The sequence below is a fragment of the Megalops cyprinoides genome, chromosome 1 (genome assembly GCF_013368585.1).
Source record: "Megalops cyprinoides isolate fMegCyp1 chromosome 1, fMegCyp1.pri, whole genome shotgun sequence".
Classification (NCBI taxonomy): Eukaryota; Metazoa; Chordata; class Actinopteri; order Elopiformes; family Megalopidae; genus Megalops; species Megalops cyprinoides.
Window position 1 is genome coordinate 54,012,900 of NC_050583.1, and position 18,682 is coordinate 54,031,581.

At 45.6% G+C, this 18,682-nt stretch overlaps 1 protein-coding gene across 1 annotated transcript in view; it reads left to right on the forward strand.

Annotated features, from left to right (window-relative positions):
- LOC118783711 (glutamate receptor ionotropic, delta-1-like) overlaps nucleotides 1-18,682 on the forward strand; it is a 161,392-nt gene that overhangs the window by 46,957 nt on the left and 95,753 nt on the right. The gene's annotated exons all lie outside the window — the stretch shown is intronic.

The window sequence follows — 18,682 nt, forward strand, 5'->3', positions numbered from 1 at the left end:
ATAAGCATTTGTGCTTACGCTGCCATATCTTGGAAACATAATGGCAGATGATTCTGAGGGTCTTTTTGCCCATGAATGCACAGCACACTGTCTCGAATGCAGGGTGTACTTGATTGGGGTGTATGTTTGTGTGTGTGTGTGTGTGGGTGGGTGGGTGGGTGTGAGGGTTTCATTACAACTGACAGCATGCTATGCTGGTGAAAGATGCCAGTAGCAGAATGGTTCATTCAGAGCGCAATCAGATCACTTCGTGTGACTTACGGGTCAGGTCATGCAAAGTGTCTCGGAAGAATTTAGCTTGCTAATGACACGCCCAAGGTGATTTTATTTTTGTCACAACCTAGAAAACATTCCTTTAGAATTGAAAGGTTTTTGTAATGAAAAGATGTAATACTGTTATAAACTTAATGTTGATTCCAACTAATGACTTTCCCTCATGGTGCCTAGATGGAACAACCCCTGATTTCTTCAAGGGAGTATGAAATTTTCTCCAGTTACAGCAACAATGTGCATTCTTTTACAATGTATTTGTTGTAAAATAAAAGTCAAATATAAACCACTGGTTCATACAGTCCAGTTCATACAATAGCTGCACAGGTTTGAGATGATGTTGTCACCCTCAATCATATATAATAACTCTAAATTAAGGTAAAACACATGTTACAGATTTAGTCTATTAAGTATTTAGTCTATTAAGATGATGTTCCTCTGCAGACATCTAATTGCTGATGTCTGACCCAGTGCTCAATGTAACAATACAAGTCTGTTAGGCAAGGTCACTGCACAATTAGCGTCTTCTGAAGGCTGATTTAGTAAATATGTGTTAATGTGTAACAAGAAGAGCAGAATGGCCGGAGGTCACAGTTGCAACAGCGAACGAATGCATTGATCTCACTGCTTTCAGTCCGCATACTAGCCATGTGTCTTTGCAACGTTTAACACTGCAGTTACTGTGTGCGATTCTTATTCATACATTGACTGTTCAGGATGCCGTTTTAAAAATAAACGCTGAAACTGTTTGTCAATATTGAACCTTTAGCTTCTTCTCAGTTACATTCCATTCCATTTTATTACGTCTTTTTTACTTGTGCTGTCCAAAACATGCTCCTCTGTGCTAGTCCCCCACGAAGAAATTAGGCATAAAAGTTAACTACACATATGCAGATAAAGAGGCTGTTGATCAAGAGGGTGCACCTCAAACAATGTGCTGTCCAACACTTCATAAGCTCTTGTTGCAAAAGTAGAACCAGCACCATTTATGCCATATTGTATCCTCTTTTAAAAAGTTTGATTTATGGGAGGTTGAAAGAATACTGTTGTATCGGACAGTTACTAAAGATTACTTCTTTGCAGAAAAATCCGTTTGATTAATGATGATATCCTATGGTGCCAACAAGGACCTGTTTGATGAAAAACAAATCTCACTGATTAATAATGATTAAAAGCAATGAAGGGGAAGGCAACCATGGGAAACATTCTGTTTCAAAGTCATTTAATCCATGTCAGATTTTAGCAACCTGATCTTAATCGCCTCTTAATGAGACTAGCTTTCCGCAGACAGCTTTACAGTAACTGTCTACCTTTTCCTCTTTGCGTGGGAAAAAAATGTGTTCTCTTTTCTTTCTGAAATTGTTCTCTGCCATCAAACTTACTCAGAACATTTTCACAAACTCTAAGAAGAAAAAAGAAAAGTTGGAATTCAGGAAAAGGGTTCCTGATGCTTGTTTGAGATCTTATTCATTAGTTCTCTCATTATTAGCTAGCATCATTCAAATGTCCTTGTCTGCACGCGGTTTCGTCCATACATGCTTTGTAGGGCTTTCAGTTTTTTGGCTTTTTATTATTATATTCTTTATATCACCTGCAAATCAGTAGCTGTTTAAAGAAAGATTCTGAAAGTTTTTCCTCAACTTCCTTCAAATTAGCGATACCTGTACTCAACACAAGCTGGGGGCAAAAGTTTGACGTTAATATCTGCTTTCGTATGGCGCCATTGCTTTACAGCTCAGCAATTTTGAATTGTAAAGAAGGCTCTCATCATTTCACTCCGTCAGCATTAAAGTTTGGATACGAGCTCTCGATCTAATGGAATCTGCCTCTTCCGCCGCGGAGAGCCAGCTGCTGTAATCACATTGCCATATTGCTTATTACGCTTGACAACAAACAGGTTGATAACAACTCCTGCTGAGAGACAGAGGAGGCCATATAGGAGCTGAGAGTGGCAGGAGGCGTAGAGAATGCACGGAGACACTCTCGCTTTTCGCAGTCTTGTGCGCGCTCATCCAGGCCCTGACTCAGGATTCATCGTGACCTTGGATGTTCTGTGCTCTGGTTTGCAGCGTTGCTACACCCCCACATGAACTGGGTCTTTTTGTCACAGTCACTGCACAATGCATTTTTTTCCTTCCAGTAACCATAACACATTGAAATTCCTGGGGTCTTCGCACCCTTGGAGGGAATCTGTTATCGCGTGCATGCGTGCCTGCAAAGTACGTGATTCGTCGTGATGTATGGACAAAACTCTCGAGCCTTTGGATTAGCTTTGTCAGATGCATGAGTAAGTGTACAACAATGTGTTTTATCAGAATTGTCACCGGCGGCAAAACAAATTGCATTGCTCCTTGTGTGAGAAATGACCCAGTGACAAAGTCTAACATCCATTTCAAATCTGCACTGATGCAGGGGCTTGTGGTGCAGGTGTATCTGGGAAGTAATCAAGAGGTGCGTGGCACTGAAATACTAGCATTGGATAAATACAGATCATTTGAAAATGATCAGCTTCACACTACTGGAATTTTTGGCAATCAGTTTAATTTTGCAAATGATGATATATTACGACATTTATGTGATGAACATTGGTTAGAACACATCTATTGGTCAGTGAGTGTGCTGGCCTTTTTTTAACCACACATACCAGAAAAAGAAGTATATTTGATGGGTTTGTATGTGTAGTGAGTGGATAGGCCAAGTTAGGACAAGCTTGTGAGGAGTGAGTGCTGCGCTAGACATTAGTCAACCAAAGAGCAGAGCAGGGTCAGGGTAAAGCAAAAAAAGAAAAGCTGGCTGTCTCTGTGTGGGTGAAAGGGCAAGGAGGGGAAATGCACTGTACTGCATAGGCAGGTAGAAGACTTTGCCCAGAGTTGTCAAGCAGGTAACTCGAACCAGTAATTGTAAAAAGTACCGCTGCAGGCAATTTCTAAAATCAATACTAAACGGGGGCATGTGTCTGTCAGAAATAGAAGAGGGAGGCCAAGGACACTGTAAGTGTTAATCGCAAAAAGCGGGGGCCAAGAGAGGTTTTGGTAAGCTTTTGAAAATGCATTCGTTTCAAAGATGAATGCAGATGGTTTACCGCACACTCTCAGGTTACGGTTTTGCGTTCACCATTGGAGAAGCTGGTTGAGGCTCCACAGTCATGGATTCATCACCGGCGACAGCCCGAGAGCAAGGTGGAGAGTCTTCCTGTGACATTGTTGTCATACGCTCCCCCAGAGGCCCCTGATGAAGGGGGGAGAGGGATCGCTATGGGGAGTGTACAGTACCTGGGGAAACGTGGGACTGTTGCCATTATCCACACTCATTTGGAATGGGGGGGGGGGGGGGGGGGGGGGGTTCTGCTAAGCACACCCCCAGGCTGAGGGAAAAAGAAGGGTGCAGAGTGCTGCTTTAAATGTGGACGTGAGACAAGGGAGGCATCGTCACTTGAGAAACGAAAATCATGGATTCTAATCTTCCGTGGCGCCGGATGATGGAGTGACAAAGAGCGGCAAGATGGCGTCGTAAATCACAACAGGGGTCACCCCGGGACACATCTCCCCCCCCCCCCCCCCCCCCCCCCAAAAAAAAAAAAACTAAGATCATCACAGTGGGAGAGGGAGCCGCATGCCCAAGTTTGTTTACCTGGCCCGAGTCATTTCTTGTGGAGGGAGTACGCCAGGGGTACGCAGAGCTTCTGGCTGCGCACCACCCTATCGCTCTCCCTCTCCCCCCCACCATCAATCACTGCCACCTCTCCCCCCCCGGAGCAAATGAGCGGGGCCAAGAATAATTAAGCGTGTCCGATAGTGTTTTCAGAGTGGAATTTTAAGTACAGGGAAAACTCTCCCCGCAGTGATTAAAAAAGATAGCGGCTCCATTAGATACATTCAGAATGCTAATGGAAGTCGTGGACATTGATTACGTCAATCTGAATGTCATTATCCGGGGGGGCTCATTGTTCTGCGGCGGTGGCCCTGTGTGCGATGCAGGAGGACCATTGGCCTGGGTAATGGTTAGTCACCCTACAGGAAGATGTATGTATCCTATTATCTGTACACACATTACTGTTTCCAATGAATGCTATCTTTCATTTGTGGTATGACATTTGTGCCACGCAGAAGGGAAAATGCTTTTAGAGTCTCTCCACGGAGAGAACTGCGCTGTCTACCTTTTGTGTCTAAGGACTTAGATATAGCACCTTTACCCTTACCTTGAAACAAAGTGAAAATATCTTTATGACCAGAGCAACGAAGATGTCATTTCTGTTGGCTAAGTCTTTTGTTCCACAATATTTTCTAAAATAGGATAGGGTGTGCATGCTACTTGTCTTCAGCTTCAATAGTTGGAGTTTTAGGTTGATGATGATGATGATGAGAAACATTGCTTATCCTCGTTGTTGTGTGGCAGTACTGCCAGCAGAAGTTGCTCTGGTGATCGTGCTGCAGTCGTATAGTAGTGCCATCAACAGAAGCAGCACTTTGGTTTAGCGTTACTGCTGCCTGCCTTTTCCAGCTGCTGCGCAAGCACTGGCGGAGGGGGAGGCAGAAGGAGACGTGTCAGGTTCAGCGGCGATGATTTACTGGTCCATCTCTTTAGCTCATCCGAGAGGCTGGTGATGGGGCCCCATACTGGGTCACCGGAGCCGCGCGAGCACCGCACGGCCGTGCTCACTCTCCGAGCGGAGAGCTCACTCGAGGACCCCTGAGACCTCTCAACAGAACCTTCAGGGGCCTGATCCATAGGTCAGAGGGCGGCTGTAGCCATTGCCAGATTAGTGTGCGGCTTCAATGCAAAGGAGCAAGGCAGGGGTGAGAGGGGCTGTGGTAAGTGTTAAGACTTCGGGGCAGGTGGACAGTGAGAAATGAGGAAGAGTGCCGTGGAGTTTATCTAGTTAGCTGTCCACTCTTATCGTGCCTCCACGGCTCGGGGGCATCTCTCCTGACCCCGTCCCTATATACCTCATTATGTAGCCCTTCAGTTCCATTTTCCTTGCCATACTCTGGGAAAATCGCGGCTGCCAAGGCATCATCTATCTCTGTCTGGCCTCTCATCTTCCCCCATTGTCTCTCGCTCCTTCTCCTTCCAGGCATGCACGCAGGCACACGAGCGGGTGCACACACACACACACACACCCTCATGGACGGACATACACACACACACGCATATCCTCATGGACATACATACACACACAGACACACACACGCATACCCTCATGGACGTACGCACACTGCACACTCTCATGCACACACCACACACAGACACACACGCCCACACGTACACATGTGCACACACATACACACGTACACACACACACACACCCTATCTCAATAGCCCAGGACGGCTATATTTCCACTGCAGTGCGAGTGGAACTCAGCTGAAATTTTCTTTTCTTTCAGTCTTTTGACCCAACATGTCATGTGACAGACTTTGAGAAGGGTTGACTGATTGGCCACCATGAGGGTTTCATTATTAGGCAGGCTGTCATTGTGTGTGACAGCCCTCAGTACCAACCCTCAGTGAAAAAAGAGCCTTGGTTAATTCAGTATCACACATGAGGAAACTAGTGCAATACATTGGGTTTTTTTTAGCAAATAACACACCAGCAAGATACAAAGGAATATGCTGGATACCTTCAGTAAAAATTTCAGCAAGTTAAGTTGTTTTAGCCTTTGGCTTAATGGAGCTATCTCTGACTTAATGTGGAAAGCAGCTTGTGACACGCCTCTCTTCACATCTTGTGCCATTCACGCTGAAATAACCCAGATGAACCATTCAGCTATCTGCAAGAGGTAAAAAAAAAAAAGTGTTGGTTTATTGATTTGACTCAAACATATTTCACAGGGGGGAAAGCAAGAAATCAAGAGCAAAAAGCCTTCTTTATATTCAAATGCTGGTATTTAAGGATAAAAAAGGTTGAAGCTGACAGGCTCTTAAGGTGATGGATAATTATTACTCATGCTAATATGCCGCGGCTGGTGAAGGCAAAGGAGCCTTTGGTAAATAAATTGCCCTTTTGTATGTAATCTCTCAGGATGAAAACACTGTGTAAGAGGCCTATCCTTGGCTCTCCCTGGGGAGGCGTGAAGACTGCGCACCACACAAGGCGTTTATGTCAGGCTTTCTCCTTATTAATGTGAATGGGGGGGGGGGGGGGGGGGGGGGGAATTCATGTCTCTGTCTGAATTCATGGACATTTTCCATAGTTTTCATAGTTTTCATAGTTTTTCCATAGTTATCTCTTTATATTTTAAACATATTTTTATCCATTTGTGGGCTAGGTGTTTACTTATTAGAACTGGAAACTAAATGTTGATATTGTGTGGTCGTGTCGTTACTGATTTTCCTTGGGACTGCTACAGTCTACAGAGAATTAAAAAATTAAAAATTAAAAAGGGAGACATTTTTAAGTGCTCATCGGTGACACCTGCAGGGCACAGATGGGTACTGCCCCAAGCCCCACAAAGCCACTCGGCTCTTCCTCTGTATCAATGATCAGCTAAAAGCAGCGCGGCCCTGCTGCTGCTGCTGCTGTGTCACAGTCCGCAGCTCTAATTCAAGGTCACTTCTTTTTCCGCGTGCATTGTTACGTGTAAGTCAGTCTGTGTCTATTCCTAGCAGACACTTCATCAGGACCCGTCTACATTCCCTCCAATAAACATGTCATTCATAATAGAAAGCGATGCCCTTATCGTCACAATGGGAGGACTTTTGCTTTGTTTGTTTATTTATGCGCTGTGGTTGTAAAGTGTCTGGGGAGAAATGAAATGACAAGAGGAGAGTTCTGAGAGCCTGCACGGTGAGCAGTGCAGAGAGACGGAGGGGAAAAAGCATGCAGTCTGCTTCTTCCTCTGGGGCGAGGGCAGCCTGGCTGTGCCAGAGACCCACGCAAGGAGAAACTTGCTAACACGCTCCCGTACACAATGACAATCAGATACACATACGTGCACACTCCCATGCATACTGACAATCAGACAGGCACAAAAATACAGATTCACATACACTGAGACAGACAAGCAGGCACACACACATACTAACAGACACTGAGACAGACAAGCGGACATACACACACTGACCTACACAGAGGCAGACAAGCACACACATATGCACCTACACACTCCCATACACAGAGACATGCAAACAGACACACACATACTGACATGCACAGAGACAGACAAGCACACACACATACACACACACACACACACACACACACATCACATCTCATTTCCTGCTTCAAAGTGCTACCTGTTCGTGAAGACGATCTGCGCATAATGTGGTTATAATCTAAATTGTAAATGATTGCAAAGCAGTTCTTTTTTCCAAGAGGTAGTCTTGCTAACAGTGAGTCCAAGGGGGTAAACATGGAAAAATGAAACGAGCATAACGACATCGGCAGGGGTGCGGAGAAGCTTTTATTGCCCATCAGCCACCCCGTCTTGCGGCCTTTTCATCCTCTCCCCGTGGCTGCGGTTGGTGGGTGGGCCCCCATCGCCGAGCTGACTTTGCGAAGAACGGGCTGGGGGACTCTAAACAGGAAGGGACGCTGGAAGTGTTGCCAGTGCCCTACTCCCCCCAGCACCCCCCACCCCACACACACACCCCCACCCCCCTGTGACTAAAAAATATACCTCAGGGTTTGTGACATCAGCCCCCTTTCCAGGCTGCTGTGTCTCCTGCTCAGTTGGGGGAAGCACCCGACCGGGAGGCGTTAGGAAACGGGGGCCATGCGCGGGGCGAGGAAGCCTCGCGGAGGAGCCCGCTGTGACTGGCGTGGGCCTGACAGGCCTCTCCGCCAGGGGCTGGCGGGTGCTGGGGGGGAAAAGCTGCAGGTCAATAGCCCCTTCGTCACGGTTTGTGCTATGAACTGACAGGACCCAGCAGCCCCAGCACTCTGGCGAGTCCAGTGTGGCGTGATCGCCCCCCCCAAACCCCCCTCTCCGTGCAGAAGTCAATACAGATGTGATTAAGGTGATTTCTACTGAGGGTTAAGTTCACAGATGGTACGTGCAACTGAGGGCCTGACGGCAAAATCAATGCTATTTACAATATAGTTCACATATCAGTTTCATATTTGTTGTTGTTGTTGTTGCTCTTCAAAGGTCAGAGCAGTGTTATTTCTCATGTGCTTTCATTGTTGTGCGCGGGGGGACAGGTAGCTTTAGAATCGCTGGTGCCAGTGTGTGGCACCGTGAGAATGGACAGGGTGATGACATCACCGCACTAGCTGCAGGGTGGAGTGGTGCAGGGTGCAGTGGTCAAGGTGCTCCGATCACTGTTCAAACTGTTGAACTAAGGGATCCCGGCAATGCAACTGTCAATTAAACAGCAAGGACCAGAACTATTAGTGTGAAGTCCACTGTCTTGCCTTCATGCAAGGTCTTTGGTGGAATATCTTCAACTTTTCTCTTACCCTGGACAGACCATATCATCCAGGATGCTCCACGCTGCTCCTCCTCACATGTTCCTTGTGTGGGTTCCCAAATTTGGCTCAGGAATGCAAACAAGACAATACAGAAGCTTTGGAAAAATGTGATTTTGACTCCTATTTTCTATATAAGGCAATTAAACATTTTCATTGACATTACAGGTATCACATTTGTTTATGTTTTAGTGCATCTTAAAGATTAGAATAAGATTAAAATGTTACCCTTTTTGGAGGCATTCAACAACAGGAATTTCAGTCCTTTTCTTCACTGAGCATGAATTGTACTGTGGAGGACTCCACTTGTGATGTCCATCATTGTCATTTTTCACCTCCTTGATTTTTAAAATAATATATTTTAGGTCTTGTTTTTACCAAACGTGTCATTGTTTTTACCAAACGTGTCATTGTCATTGCCAAACAAGGCAGTCGATGGTTGTCCATATATTGCAGACATGGGATAAGGCTACTTACCAGAAGTAAAATGGATCGTGGGTCACACAGGGAGAACGTATTGCAGTGGATTTTTTTTCATTTGTCAACTTCTTGTTCTTCCCTGTCACTCAGAATATTGGCACACTCTTTCCTTTTCCTGCCTCAGCACTTTGAAAGGTGGAGAGCCACGCCTCAGAACAATTCCTTGGGCGGTTAGTCACACTGGGCCAGGCAGAACAGGAGGCAGAGTGGTGATCCAAGCTGGCTTGCGTTCCTGGCGAAATTAAAATGTACTGACCCCCCCACACTTTCAGAGCGGACCGGCTTAGACATATTAGGTGCCCTAATCTGATCTGATAAGCATCAGGGTTCTGGTCTTCCGGACTGATCCAGTCTGCTGGAGACAGAGTGTCGCCCTGCCAACCGCTCATGAAAGCTGTGAACGTTCCCCGTGAGGCTTTGATGGTATTTCAACGTAGGTGGACATGGGTCCTGTAGGCAGAAGTGTGGATCGGCCTCCAAACCTGGGTTTGACATGGCAAGAGAGGATGAGTGTTAACAATGATATAACAACATAAAGATTTACCAGTAGCATTGTACTTGGTACATTTTTTTTTCTCACTATAGTCTTTGATTAGTCAGCTTTGAGATTAGTCAGGAAGTAGGTTGTTCATTTGGAGTTGGTGATTGCGTGAATGTGTGATGAGTGGATCATCAGAAATCAGGGTCTCTCAATATAAGAGGCTGTTTGACCTTACGCGCCTCCCGTGACCCAGTGTCAGAGTCTTTCAGAGCAAGTCTGCTTCACTTGTTTGTTGTTCAGTTATGGCTGTATAGTTTTAATATTTAACCTCATACTGGGGCAAAATAATAGAAAAGGCTGACATATTCCTCACATCATCCAAGAGTCGGTAGCCTGGAGGTACAGACAGGGAACGAGACCAGGAATACCACATCAAGCCTCATATCTTTATTTGCTGAAACACGTAGCCCCAAAGAGTTCAGCAGTTCAAGGTAACTGGAGCACAAACCGTACAAGATTAAAACAAATGCAGAGATGTCAGGCGGCCAATCATGAAACAACGCACTTGTATGCTAAGTAGCATAAATATAATAGATGATTTACACACACACTGTAATTGTAATATGTAAAACCAATGCAAGGCTTTACACCAAAGCAGACGTATTGTAGTAATGGCTGGAAAGAGCTTTGTATTAATAGGTGACCCGTACTGGGGTTGCAGCAGGGATATTTAAAGCCACACTTTAGGCCTGTAGAGTGTCTGTGTGATGCAAAACTGAACATTTGCATTCTAAAGTCACACAGTTAAGCTGTTATGTGTTTTACAGAAAGTGCAAAGTATAAAATTGTTATATGTTTTAATGCAAATGACTGATGCACGGTAGGCTATGAGGCTATTTCTGCATGTTTTTCTTTCACCCTCTTTCCTCCCCATCACCCACTCACTGTGGATGCCAACCAGTAATGTATGCACAAAAACGTGGAAAGTTGCAAAAGTGAACTTCATTTTTCAGTGACTCATTCCTATGCATTGCATTATCACCCCAAATATTCACGCTTCCGCAGGCCTTTTCTTTGTGAAACTACCTGTAATCACTTGTAGCAAAACGGCAGTCCAAATGTGCAGCGGGTTCAGACAAAAGGATGTAATTGTTCGAGTGAGGAGATCTCAAGGCCTTGTTTTCACAATGCGTCTGAGGCCGCATGGGGTGTCGCAATTATCTCCAGTCAAGAGCCCCCGCCCGTTTTTTGAATTTATTTCATAAATGAATGCATGAATCCATTGAGGGCGTCCGGTCCAATCGCACGGTGTTTGTTTAAATTTCCCAACGTTAAGTCTAGTAGGCAGGCAGGCAGGCTCTGGCTTCCCCCTGTGGGGGGGGGGGGGGGGGGGGGGGGAGTCACTGCGGGCAAGGACGTTTCCAGAACATCTCCCTGATAAATCAGCATTAATCTCCTCCTCTGACCTGCCTAGTGTGTGCTGTGCTGAGCGTTACGCTGCGGCGGCTAGGCCACCGTCTCTCTGCTTGCCTGCGCGGCAGGGTAGACAGACCGCTTTATATAGCATTGTCAATGAAGATGAGTTGCTGAACGCCTTATAATAAATATAGTGTGTCATCCAAAAACGTATTGTGCTTAGCTTGGGGTTTGCCAAGGTGACAGCACTGATACAATGTGTGTGTAGGAGTGTACATACACTGTATGGTTGCCATGGGCCATGTACACCAAAAGAATTGCTTCAAAATGTACTAACCCACATGTCAAATATTATACATAAATATCCATACAAAGGTGTAACAATATCTAGTTTCACAGCTTGGGTACTAGACATGATTCTATAGAGGAATGGCTAAATTTAATTAAACATAATTGTATTATTTTATTACATAAATGCCACACATGCTCAACCCAACTTGGACATCACCTTGTATGTTTTATTCTGCTGGGAGATACTGAGAGAACTCAGCATCAGTGTGTGTCGTTCACACACAGAGATCTCAGGACTGAACGGTGTACATATAGGCCAAGGTCATCCTTGAGTACTATCCTGAATTGTGATGCAGCACCATGATTGCCTGGCTCCATAACTCTTATATATATATAGCTAGTTATACTGTATTAGGCATATGTGCGGCTTTCCTCTTGCAATGATCCCCCCAGTAATTGAGTCGTACTTTACATTATGTGAGTATGACACTGAACATGTGGCATCTTGGAGGTAAGGACCCGGCAGCTTTAAGATATGGCCAAGCACTTATCAAATATCTCCATGAAGGCACATAACTGGGACTATTGTCCATCTTCGTATCATGTATTAATTTGCAGACATCATATCCAGAGACCTCTAACAAATGCTATGCTGTTTTATACAACAATATATATACAGACCTGTTTATAAACATGCTATAAAAGTAAAAGGTTGAATTTGTTTAACTTCCATCACAAAGGCAGAGAGTACGTTATTCACCCCTCACTTTCCTCAGCAATAAATCTTACTTCCAGGACCGGGTTAAAAAATTCCTCCTCGTTCCCCTCTGATTTTTATGTCGTTTGCTTTTTTGTTGTGTTGCCATTGACTGGACACTGCTCGAAGACTTCATTATGAGAGCCCGCACAGCATGGGAATACTAATGTCCTCCTCCCCCCACCATCTCAGCATTCCTAGAGCACAGCTTGTCACTGTGCAAGGCAGACCCGTTGCCAAACAAGGCCTCGCTTCTCCCTTTCCCCCACACACACACACACACACACACACACACACGCACACACGCACAGCAACAAGCCTCACACACCGATGAATCAATCTTTCACCAGCGGACTCGCCGCGCTGGCATAATCGCTACCGTTTTACGCCTTCATTGTCATCACAGAGCGTAAAACTCCCTCTGTCTTTGGTGAAAATGGTGACCTTGTGAGGACTGTTTATGACCCACAGTAGCCCTTTCTCTGAGAACTCATAGCTCCCCGAATGAACTCTGGAGTCTTTGGGGGGGGTCCTCATCACTGCTCCCTAACACCGTGCAGTTTCACGAGAAATCCAGAGATTTAACAGGATTTATGAATGATTTCATGACCATTTCTTACACTTAGCCCCAGGTTTACTCTATTCTTTACTCTAATTTATTCTGAGAATTTTCCTCACTAAAGTATTATCTTTAACACTCAGATTTTTTTTATGAATAGGAGCCCCGGAACTCTCCAGTCCACATCTTTTCAAGTTCCTGTTTGAATTTTGAAAGCCTGTTGTAAATTATGGATTTAACATCAAAAAAATGCAAAAAAAGACAAGCTCTTTGCAGAAAATTGATGCAGGAACTCGAATGCTGTGTCATCTCGGGGCGCCTTGCCCGGAACCGTATATTTGCTTTTTTTTTTAGCAGTGTAATGCGCAGTGTAAGATGTCTGATTAGCTTGTCCCGCTGCATGTGGCGAGATGCATTCGGAGCCGGGCGTGCTCAGACACACGGCCTTTCAAAGCTGCGCAAGCTTATGCATGCAGAACCAGTCACCTCTGTATAAGGGAGCTGTTTCAGTCTGGTTTTGCCTTTTAAAATCTACATTTCATGGGCATAAAACATATGTTGCCCAGTAAAGACTGATTTAGAATATCCACACCCAACTTTACAGGTGGGGTTTATCCATTGTAAACCGGGCATTGAATATTTTATGTAACATTAACCTGTATTTCATTAACAGCCCAATGACAATAACTTGATGAATAAATATGCAGTACCAATGTTGTGGTGGTGTTATTGACACTGATTCAGTGGGCAAAATATAGGGACTGGGAGAGAATAATCTAGAATTTCACACTCTGACAACTCCCATGGCAGTAACATATTACTGTGTCATAAAAGCGCAAAGGAGACTAAATTTGCTTGCCCTCCAGATGTGGAACAAGCCTGCAAATTGAAGATCGCCTTTGCACACAGTAAACCTTTGCTCGCGTGCTGAATTGCCTCGAATTGCGCTTGTGTTGCCCTTCCATGTTTGGCGTTGTCGTTTGGCTATGTCTTAAATCTGCACCGCTCTCCCTCAGGGGCCCGTCATGAAATAAATAAAATGCAATTTCAGTTCATTTCCCGCAAGAAGCAGGAAACGTGCTTCGGTTTTGCTTTTGCAGCGTGTGGCGCACTCTGCAGCATCGCGTTCCGCAAACCATGTAATGTAATGGATGCCTCATGTTTATAACATTATGCTGTTTCAATCTCACAGTAGGGTCTGTGAGGCACTGCACACAAGCATTCCAGCGCGCGCATGAGCCCTGATTTCTGAGTATATATTCTATTTAATACCTGCATTGGCTGAGAGTGCAGGCATAACTTCCCACAGATGAATATTCATTACGCATAATATAATTTTGTACCATTAATGTGAGGTTACAGCGCAAGCCATCTCAGGGAGGCTTCATACGCTGTGATAGAAACATGCTGAGGTGAGAATATTGATCTAAAATGAATACGGCCTTAGCGAAACCCTCAAACCCCAGAGCAACAGACGGCAGAAGACTGTTTAATATTTCAGCAAAAGCACTGGCAGCACAGATACAGACTATCCTTTGTCGCGTTAACTCCATTGCTGTCTTTTTTTTAATTGCATCCATACGCTGTGAAGTAGAGCAAAAATGTCCATGTGGATAGAACATTGCGATTGTGAGGGTGTTACAAAAAGGTGTCCTTGAGGAATTAGAGCAGAGACAAGGTGAGCTCTTGAGGCGGCATGCATCGCCCGCGAGCAACCTTTTTAGCTGAAAGACTTGTAAATTTCGACATTCCACTGGCGTTGAATGCCAGGCCCGAGTCCTGAGAACCCTCTGAAGGCCTGGGCTTTGGATGGCGGCCCATCTTTCTGGTTTTGTTTTTCTTTTTTTGGTTTTGGTTGTGAGCCGCAATTTAATGCTGCTATTTGTTTTATTGCGGGGGCGAATGTGAATGCACCACCCCCGCCGCCGCCGTCTCACGCACCCCCAGTGCTTGCTGCGCCCTGCTACGCGCTCCCTCTGTGCTCCCGTCACAGTTGTCGCCCCCGCTATTCAGCCTCGCCCTCCGCTGTTCCGACCCCCCCGTCCTTTAAGAGAAGAATAGGCGGAGGGAACAGGGCTCGACCCAGGACACCGGACGACAGAGGCAATAGGCGATGTCAAGTCTAGGTTCCTTGTGAGGAGGCCTGGACAAGGACTGTGCGTAAACAGCCACCGGCGGCGTGAGAAGGGGATCGGAGAGGAAGTGACAAGCCCAGTGGGAATCTCTCTGTCCCATCTTCCTGGGCCTTGCCCTGAGCACTATTCATCCCCCCCTCGCTTTCTCTTACAAGAATGAGAACGTCCTCAAAGCGCTCCTCCGGTCTGGGCCGTCTTCTCGGCTCTTTTCAACGCTCTTTGTGACTTTCTCAGTGTGACCTGGCTCCTGGCTCCGGTTGCAATACGGACAACTTCCTCCCAGTGCCTTTATCCACAGCAACACACTAACTGCGTTGTTTCCGACCCATTGTTTGTTTGCTGCGTACATACACTAATCCATGGTGACCTATCTAACAAACATTTTACAGACTACAGTGCCAGTCAAAAGTTTGGATACACATGATTAAGATAAAGCGAAACATGCGTTCATAGACATTTTGATCTAAAGACTTAAATGCTTGAAATTAAACTATTTCACTATTATTCTAAAATGTGCAAGACAGTAAAAATAGTAAAAATAAAGAAAAACCTTTCTATGAGAAAAACCCTTCTACCAATTTTGTCTGGTACTGTATGTATCAGGCATCAGGTAAAGCAGTCTCTCTCTCATTAGCTTCTGTTATGTCCAGCGCATTTATGGTTGTATTTTTTCTAAACACAGCAGAAATCCTTAAAAAAATAAAAGATTAAACGCAACTTACTCGTTCATGAATATGCTTAATTCTATCAGCAACAGAGGCATGCTTGTAATTATTAAGTTCAACACTGATGATGCATCAGGATAGCGTCTCATTATGTGCTGTTTCTGCTGTGAAGTTTGAATACAATCACCCACCTCAGCCTAATTAACCGCAGTGTAAATATTTCTATGGTACCGGTGTAAAAAGTATCATTCAGCTCTATTTGCTTTATGAAAGCATTCGGAAGAACAAATTAAGATAATTAGTGCAGAAACGTGATATCTGCTGTGTAGATGAATGTGGATGAGATAAGCAATTGAAACGCTAATTAAGACCTGCCATTTTAATCTTTGAAATCTTGTACCAGGTTCAAGCTCGGGAAAATGGTAAATATAATTACGATTACACAAACCTTTCTATAATCATAATTAATATGTTCATAAAATTTATGTTCGCCTGTGAGATAGGGAGAGCCCCAATTATACAAATGGAAAGCATATAATTTTATATTTTTCTTATACATGTAGCACATACATGGTCAAAGGTCAGTGATGTTGTATAGCACCTATGGTACTGGCAACCAGATGGTTGCAGGATTGAATCCCTTACAGGCTGCTGCCTTTGGGCAAGCTCCTTTACCTCAATCTCTTAGACAGGTGTTGGCATATACAAATGGAGAGTTTGTATAATGTCAGTTAAGCACAGTGCCCTGGATAAGGATATCTTCTGAGCATGTACCAGTAAAAAATAAAAAGTCAATGCTAAGAATAAATATCAGTGTGAAGTGTCCTGTCCTGCGTGGTGCCTGGTCGCTTACACACAGCGCGGTGACAGCTCCTCTGTGCACCAGGGCACAGGGGGTGTGTGGAGACAGAGGGCGTCGGAGGACAGGCAGACCCCCAGTGACATCGAAGTAATTTTGGCCCCCATGGACACAGATCACTCAGGCCTGGCGTGGAGGTGCCCCGCGGCAGGCTGCTGACGCCATGCGGCGTGCGGATGATGTGACAGCGCTGAAATCTGTGAAATCGGTAGCCTTCTCTTTCAATTAGCCAGGAGCCGCGCTCGGGAGAGCGGAAACAGAGCCTATTGCCCAGGGTGGCATGGCTTGGCAAGCCAAGCAGAAAAGCAGGAACATGCGCAAAAAAGCCCGTGGTCAGGCTGACATAATTACTGTACCACCAGGCTATAACAGAGAGGGGGAGTCTGTTGAATGTACTGCTGACATGCAGGGAACTTACAGTATTTATTTAAACTGCTAAACACCAGTAAAACTGTTCATTTTTTACACTGATCCTGTCAGATTTTTTTCTTTTTTAATTTAATTTAATTCTAAATTAATTATGATTTCTAGGATAATAGGACTAATTTATGGAAAGATTGTATTAGTAGTCACAGCTTGTAAAAGTATTTAAAGGCTGGTTGGAGTAGATTTGACTGTTTCTCCATCATGTAATTTTCCTTCAGCTGTTTCCTCTCCTGTTTTTTTTTCATTATTTTGGTCTATTTTTCCCTAGCTCACCCATCGATATCCTCTAAAACTGTACAGCACAGCCCAAGTCAACGGTTGCAATACTCTCTTTCTCCTCTTTCTCTCTCCTTCTCCCTCTCTCTCTGAATGGCTTTGGCAATATAATCCCACATTTACAGCAGCATTTGGGATCCGGGATATCATCTTCAGTCATTTGCCATACTCTCTCCTAGAGTGGCTAGGCTCCCCCTCACATCCTGGCCTTGCCTGTCTCAAGCCTGGCCTGCACTCCGCTTTGCTTGAGTGGCTGCATGATCGCCTCTCCAGACAGACCTGCAATATCACTGGGGCTCTGCACAGAGTCCGACGATAAGCGCCGGTGTCTAAAATGCAGTTAGGTCACTGGCCCTCTGTTCCCTCCCTGCCCACAGTGGAATGGCATTGCTGAACCCTCAAGTTCTTTCCCAGAGCGGCTCTGACACAAGCCAAACTGATTAATACTTCTTAGCAGCTGTTTGGAAGATACTACCCAGTGGTTCCTTCAACGGGGATATATTTAATTTTCACTGCGCCACAAGTCTGTTTGTGTGCGAAGGGCATCGTCTCTCCAGTAAATCCGCCCCGAGTGCTCAGAGGAGACTTTTTCCCTCTGTACCGTTGAGGAGCCGAGTCGCTTCACTTTATTTTCTCCTTTCCCAGATCTGATCCCAATTTCAGTGGTAGATGGTATCGAGTTATCAGCAGAACCAGGCCTGCCAATTCACCCTCCGGGCCCCAGCTCTTAACTGGTGTCAGGGGAAGGCGAGCCAGGAGAAGCCTCCCAGCCAGTGGAGGGACACTGTCTGATACCATCTCAATCATATCCATTTAATAGAGATGGAAGCTATAGTTTACTTAAAAGATTGCTCCATTGAGATTTCTCGTGTCTGTAGCCCAGGTGTACACATCATTCTGTTGAGAAGCCTACAGCGTTCAAATAACTCGGACGCGCAATATCGACGTTACTGCTTTGCCATCATTATTTACGGAAATTATTTGGACTCTTTTTTTTTTTTTTTTCTTAATGCGTTTGGTAGATGGCCTTGTTATTGCTGACAAGGACAAGGACCGCGACTCTCAATTGAAAAGGGGTATATGCTGCAATATTTACACATGGAAGATAATCTCAGACACAGGAATGTCATTTGAATGCAGTGACACTCTGACAGGTGCACTCTGTCTGGCGGAGCATGAGGGATGGAGGTACAGGGGTGGAAATGAAGAGGTGCCCGGGCGGGCGATCAGTATTCTCCCCTTACCCGGTCCCTTGCCGTTTTGCAAACCGGCTGTGACGGGATGAGTGTGGCGTAGTCCCATGATGGGAGGGGCGGAGGTGGGTACCCCCCCCACACCCCCCACACCCCCCACACCCCCCCGCTGCGCTGGCAGCTGAGGGCCTTGCCATGACAGCAGCCCCGTTGGCATAAACCACACCAACGAGCTTGCTCCCTCCCTGCAACAGAGCCCCCCTGCTCGAACTCACACCCTCTCCCATTCACTCCTGCTCTGACTCCCACTCTATCCCTCCCCCCCGGACTGCCTCATGTATGGCTCATACTCGTACGCCCCCTCAACTCTGTGGTGTCTCAAGCAATCAGGCAGACCAGGCCCCTCATTTTCCCACGCGCCCCCCAGTGCCGATGGCCAAGGGCCAGCAATGCTGCCAAGACACTTG